The sequence below is a fragment of the Spermophilus citellus genome (genome assembly GCF_964194105.1).
Source record: "Spermophilus citellus genome assembly, chromosome: 7".
In the NCBI taxonomy this organism is placed as follows: domain Eukaryota; kingdom Metazoa; phylum Chordata; class Mammalia; order Rodentia; family Sciuridae; genus Spermophilus; species Spermophilus citellus.
Window position 1 is genome coordinate 49,616,405 of NC_138188.1, and position 5,921 is coordinate 49,622,325.

The 5,921-nt window shown below is 44.7% G+C and overlaps 1 pseudogene across 1 annotated transcript; it reads left to right on the forward strand.

Moving 5' to 3' along the window:
* Nucleotides 1-2,068: 2,068 nt before the first annotated feature.
* LOC308653595 (integrin beta-1-binding protein 1-like) lies at nucleotides 2,069-3,033 on the forward strand (annotated as a pseudogene). The gene has a single exon. The product of its transcript is annotated as an integrin beta-1-binding protein 1-like (transcript).
* The last annotated feature ends 2,888 nt before the right edge of the window (nucleotides 3,034-5,921 follow it).

Here is a 5,921-nt window from a genome sequence, read left to right on the forward strand (position 1 = left end):
TTTAAATACCAAATGTGGCAACAACTAAAAATATGTATGTAATAAGGATTCTATGTATTTGATACATGTGAAATTCTTGGTTTTCCAGCTCAAATGACAGGTCTGATATTGAAGAAAGTAGAACAGTATGACATAGAGAATGTGTTTCAAGGGTAAGCCCAGCTGTGAAGAATAGAGTCCCCCAAAACAACTGCTTGTCTACCACGCGGCCTGCGCAGTGGTTTCATTAATGAGGTTCTGGCATTCAGTTAGTTAGAAGAGATCAAAATAAAACACACAGACAGTACCTTATTTTAATGCTAGGTCCGAGACGGCTCGGTCTCCCTGTTTCCCTGCCTCCAGCCGCTCAGCAGGGCAGCGAGGATTACTCTGGGCTAGCAGGAGAGAGAGAGAGCGAACACGCCGGGGATCAGCCTTTTATTTGGGGGAAACAAGAGATTCAGGGGAGAATTCCATCCAATGAAGGTTGAGGGGGGGCTGTACTCCAAGGTCAGGGTCAGTGATTGGGTCTCCAGGGTCAGTGGTTACGCACACCCCCACACGGATGGGCTCTCTCATCAGGAAAGGGTCGGGATAACTCCGACACAGCCAGAGTGCCTCAGGCCCTTAACGGGAGTCACCCAATCACGTGTCAGAATGGCTCCCCACATGCTTGGATAAGATAGAATCTCTTTTTCCCTTCCTTCAAAAGAAACCTATAGGTGGCCAGTCCAGGAGCAGCAGGTGCTCATGGTCACCTGGGAATGGGGCTAGTTCCCTCTTCTTCCACCTGCCATTCATGGCAATGACACTTGGGGGCTGCTGGAGCTCCCTATTCAGGAGGATGAGAGAAGGGCAAAGAAGGGTGTGTCCCTTCCTTTTAAGGAGACTGCCTATCATTTCTACAACTGAATTTTTTTTTTTCTGCTTATACATGATTGGTCAGATGGTCAGAATGTAGTCACATGGCCACAGCCAAATTCAAGGGAAGATGGGAAAGGGAAAGGTATTTTTTAAGCTGAGCATATTGTGCCCAGAAGAAAAATCAGGTTTTGTTATAGGGAGGAACAGGAGTAGGGCAGGAAGTATTGGCAATCTGTCTCTTTCCTTTCTAAGAATCTGTGGTTAATAACAGTACCTGTGGTATTCTGAACACTACAGGCATTGTGGCACACACCTGTACTCCCAGCAGTTTGGGAGACAAAGGCAGGAAGATCACAAGTTCAAGGCCAGCTGCAGCAACTTAGTGAGGACTTAAGCAACTTAGGGAGACCCTGCCTCACATAAAAATTTAAAAGAGCTGCGGCAGTGGCTTGGTGATTAAGCACCTCTGTGTTCAATCCCTGGTACCAAAAAAAAAAAGTCTATTTATATATTATCATATTTAATTTTAAAAAGGCAATAAAATGCCACAGGAAGAGAGTCAATAGACACTTAAGATTCTGAACAAGGTGGGGCGAAAATGGGCTCAAAGCCTGATTCATTGTCAGCTGGAGTCATCTCAGCTGACCTACAAAGGTAGATGAAGAAAAACCTAAAAAGACATTTAAAAAACTTGTACTTTCAGGTAGTGACATCTTTGTGTGAATTATTTAGAATCAAATTTTATTGTGCTTTTTTTATGATGTGATTTTTTAATAGATGTTTGGTGTGTTTCAAGAGTATGATGATTAAATTCTTAAGTCTGATGTTTTAGATAAAGAATTATTTAAATTCTCAGAAAGGTGATATTGTAAGATTTATGGGTCTTGTTACTTGTTTGAAGTGTTTCAGAGAATAAGCTCAGGCACATTCATGATCATGATTTGAAATGTGTAAGGGAATCTGATTAATTATGTAGGAGGTATTGGCTATTTTAAAAGTTCCCATTCATTACATTTATGAGTGAACCCAGCCTTACTCAATGAATTCTAAGAATGTTAAACAACGAGCACAGAGCACAGGTGTTCTATTTGATTTATGAAAATATATGATCTAACAAGTACTATGTTTGATGCCTTCACATCATTTTTAACATAAAAACTTTATGATGTATATTAATTAAAAAATTATACACACACACACACAATAAGAATTCAGTTAAGGCGGGTCCTGGCAGAAGAGGGCAGGAGGGCTGGAAAAGGTGGCGCTGGAATTAGAACTGGAGTACCCGTGTGGGTGCTGTCGGCTGGGCACTCCAACTCCAACTCCCTGTGAGGCACAGGCGGCCCAGGGTTGGGCCCACGGCCGCGAGGGCTCTTCTCTGGATTACGTGCTATGGTGAAAAATGTTTCGGAAAGGCAAAAAGCGACACAGTAGTAGCAGTTCCCAAAGTAGTGAAATCAGTACCAAGAGCAAGTCTGTAGATTCCAGCCTTGGGGGCCTGTCCCGATCCAGCACTGTGGCCAGCCTCGATACAGACTCCACCAAAAGCTCAGGACAAAGCAACAATAACTTAGATACTTGTGCAGAATTTCGAGTAAAGTATGTTGGTGCCATTGAGAAGCTGAAACTCTCTGAGGGAAAAGGCCTGGAAGGACCACTAGACCTGATAAATTATATAGATGTTGCCCAGCAAGATGGAAAGTTGCCTTTTGTTCCTCTGGAGGAAGAATTTATTATGGGAGTTTCCAAGTATGGGATAAAAGTATCAACTCAGATCAGTATGACGTGTTACACAGGCATGCTCTGTATTTAATCATCCGGATGGTGTGTTATGATGACGGCCTCGGGGCAGGAAAAAGCTTACTGGCTCTTAAGACCACAGATGCCAGTAATGAAGAATACAGCCTGTGGGTCTATCAGTGCCACAGCCTGAAACAAGCACAGGCAATCTGCAAAGTTTTGTCCACTGCGTTTGATGCCGTGTTAACCTCTGAGAAATCCTGAACTCTGCACTCAGGCGAAGGAAGCCAACCTCACCCGAGAGTCCAGCTGTTTTCTCAATCATCTGCTTTCAATCTGCAATGCTGAACTATTACAGAAAGATGAGGTGATGCCCTGCTCCAATTTTCTGAAGAAAGTGCAATGTCTACACTATTGACCATTTGTTTTTGTATTAAAATATGTCTAATTAAAAAAAAAAAAAGAATTCAGTTAAGCCAGATGCAGTGGCACAGCCTATAATCCCAGCAGTTTGGGAGACTGAGGCAGGAGGATCACAAGTTCAAAGCCAGCCTCAGCAATTTGGCAAGGCACTAAGCAACTCATCGAGACCCTGTCTCTTAAAAAAAAATACAAAAAAGGGATGGGGATATGGCTTGGTGGTTAAATGCCCCTGGGTTCAATCCCTGGTATTAAAAAGAATTTAGTTAAAAACTAAAAAGGTGAGGCTGGGGTTGGAGCTCAACAGTAGCACACTTGCCTAAACCATGTGAGGCACCACATTAAAAAAAAAAAGAAAGAAAGAAAAAAAAATAAGAAAAAAAAAGAAAACTCAAAAAGTACAGAGACTATGAAAAGTAAATTCTAATTTTCCTCCCACTTCACACCTCTGCAGAGGCCACCACAGTAAAATAATTTCTTATACGCCTTCCTAGAAATATTCCACATATGTGGTAAGACATTTGTAGCTTTGGGTTCACACTCCTTCCTCTTCAAGTGTGTACTGCGTGCTGTTGGGCTATTTGAATTTTCTTACCCTGAATGTATATTATTTTTAAAAAACAAATACCTGCCCTGTTCATGCTTTGGGCAGGAAAGTGTCTTTCCCAGTCTATCCTTGGGTCAGGAGGTGCCAGCTGCTCATGGAGATTCTCTGGGCACACCTAGAATTGCGTCACAGCCCCACCTGTTGATGAGGCCAACTCAGAACGAGAAGTGTCTAACTGAGAGCCCTCACTGCTCAGCTGTGGAGGCCGGCGTAATGTGACCCACTTCAGGATCTCAGGTTTTTTTGAGGTGCTCTGTTGTGTAATATTAACCAAAGGGGGTGACGCCCTGGAACCAGAAATCTCTGTTAAAATCAGTGGGAGAGCAGGGCGTAGTGGCGATGCCTGGCATTCCAGCAGCTTGGGAGGCTGAGGCAGGAGGATGGCAAGTTCCAGTCCAGCCTGGGCAACATAGAGAATTTGTCTCACAATACAGAATCTGGGGCTGTGGATATAGCTTAGTTGGTAGAGTGCTTGCTTCACATGCACAAGGCCCTGGGTTCCATTCCCAGCACCAGAAAAAAATAAATAACAATAAAGAATCAAAAGGTATAAGAATCGAAAGGTATGTGGATGCAACTCAGTGGTAGAGCACCCTGGGTTCAATCCCCAGTACTGCATGCTAAAAAATAAAATCAGTGGGAGAATTCAGGGTCATCAAGAAATGCTGCAGTCTGGCTGGGCACAAATAACCGAGCCGCCACAAAGCCTTGTAGATTCAAACAGCAACCCTTTATTCCCCAACTCTCACCGGCACTGCACACACCACACGGGACCACACTCCCTCCACCGGGCTCCGTCCAATCTCCCCAACCCTGGGGAGAACTCACGGGAACTCCAAAGTAGTGGGTGCCTTGAGGCAACAAGAGCTGCCCTATAGCCCGACAGTAAAGGTCAAATATACAATACAATCAATCCAGCATCACAGCAATTATATATAGCTTAACTCAAATCATCATCTCAATGGTTCGCTGGCATCACCTTACAACCAATCCCTCTGGCAAATGCCAGGCATCATTCTGACTGGGCTGTGGCTCTCAACAAAGAAAGTTTGGGGAAATGGTGGTCATAAGAGAATGTTGTGGCGCTGGGGATATAGCTCAGTTGGTAAAGTGCTTGCCTTGCATGCACAAAGCCCTGGGTTCAATCCCCAGCAACACACACACACACACACACACACACACACACACAATGTTGTAGGGATTTCCAGTTGCCTGATGCTAGCAATAAGAGGTGAGCCAGTGTCTCCCACGTTGAGGTGTTAGCATACCACTTTCATCAATTTCTCTATATCCAGGACCACTTCCACTATTATTTACTTATTGTTTTCTCTCAATAAACTTATTGAAATTAAATATATTGAGCTATTGTCCATCAAGCAGCCCGAGACTACTTCCAGAGAACAAGTTACATCGAGTGCCCTCTGCTTGAAAGGGTAAAAGAAACTGAAGTTAAAATGTACAGGACCAGGTATTGTAGAGTTTCTAAGCTGCAAAGCCAGAGTTAAAATGTAAAGGACCAGGTATTGTTAAGTTTCTAAGCTACACTCAAAGCCTGAAATTCCTGTAGCTGTTAAGACAATTCCCGGGACTGCCCATTAGATATGTGTAGGAATTCCCACTGACCACTTAGTTGCTTAACAACTTGGGCCCAGTGCAGCTCAGCACGTAGGCACCTCAGGGCCTAAACCAATCAGTTTGAATGTATACCCCGCTTTAGGACTGACCTATCACCCCCACCCGACCTGTTCCCGCCAATGAATGTACTAATCATGTTTGAGAGTTGTTGTTCGATTTTCCCACGCCTCATGATGATTTGCTCTGATGTATGCAAAGCCCCCGCCCTCCCCAAAAAGTGTACTTAAGCACTGCTTAACCCCCGCTCGGGGCTCTTGGCGGCTCTCCCTTCTTGAGTGAGCACGGAGCCCCAGTGCGCTAGATCTGTAATAAACCCCCTTTTGCTGTTGCATGAGTCGGTCTCTTGGTGGTCTCTTCCTCCGTCGTTCGCCGGTCCCTAGTAGTTCCTCATCCACTTAGAATCAAAGTCCTCCATTAAGGTGCTGGGATCACCTGGCATGGTGGCACATGCCTGTAATCCCAGTGGCTCAGGAGGCTGAGGTGGTGGGATCACAAGTTCAAAGCCAGCCTTAGCAACAGCCAGGTGCTAAGCAATGCAGTGAGATCCTGTCTCTAAATAAAATACAAAATAGGGCTGGGGATATGGCTCAGTGGTCGAGTGCCCCTGAGTTCAACCCCCAGTACCCACCCCGCAAAAAAAGGTGCTAGGATCTGAGCCCTCTGGGTGCCTGGCCTC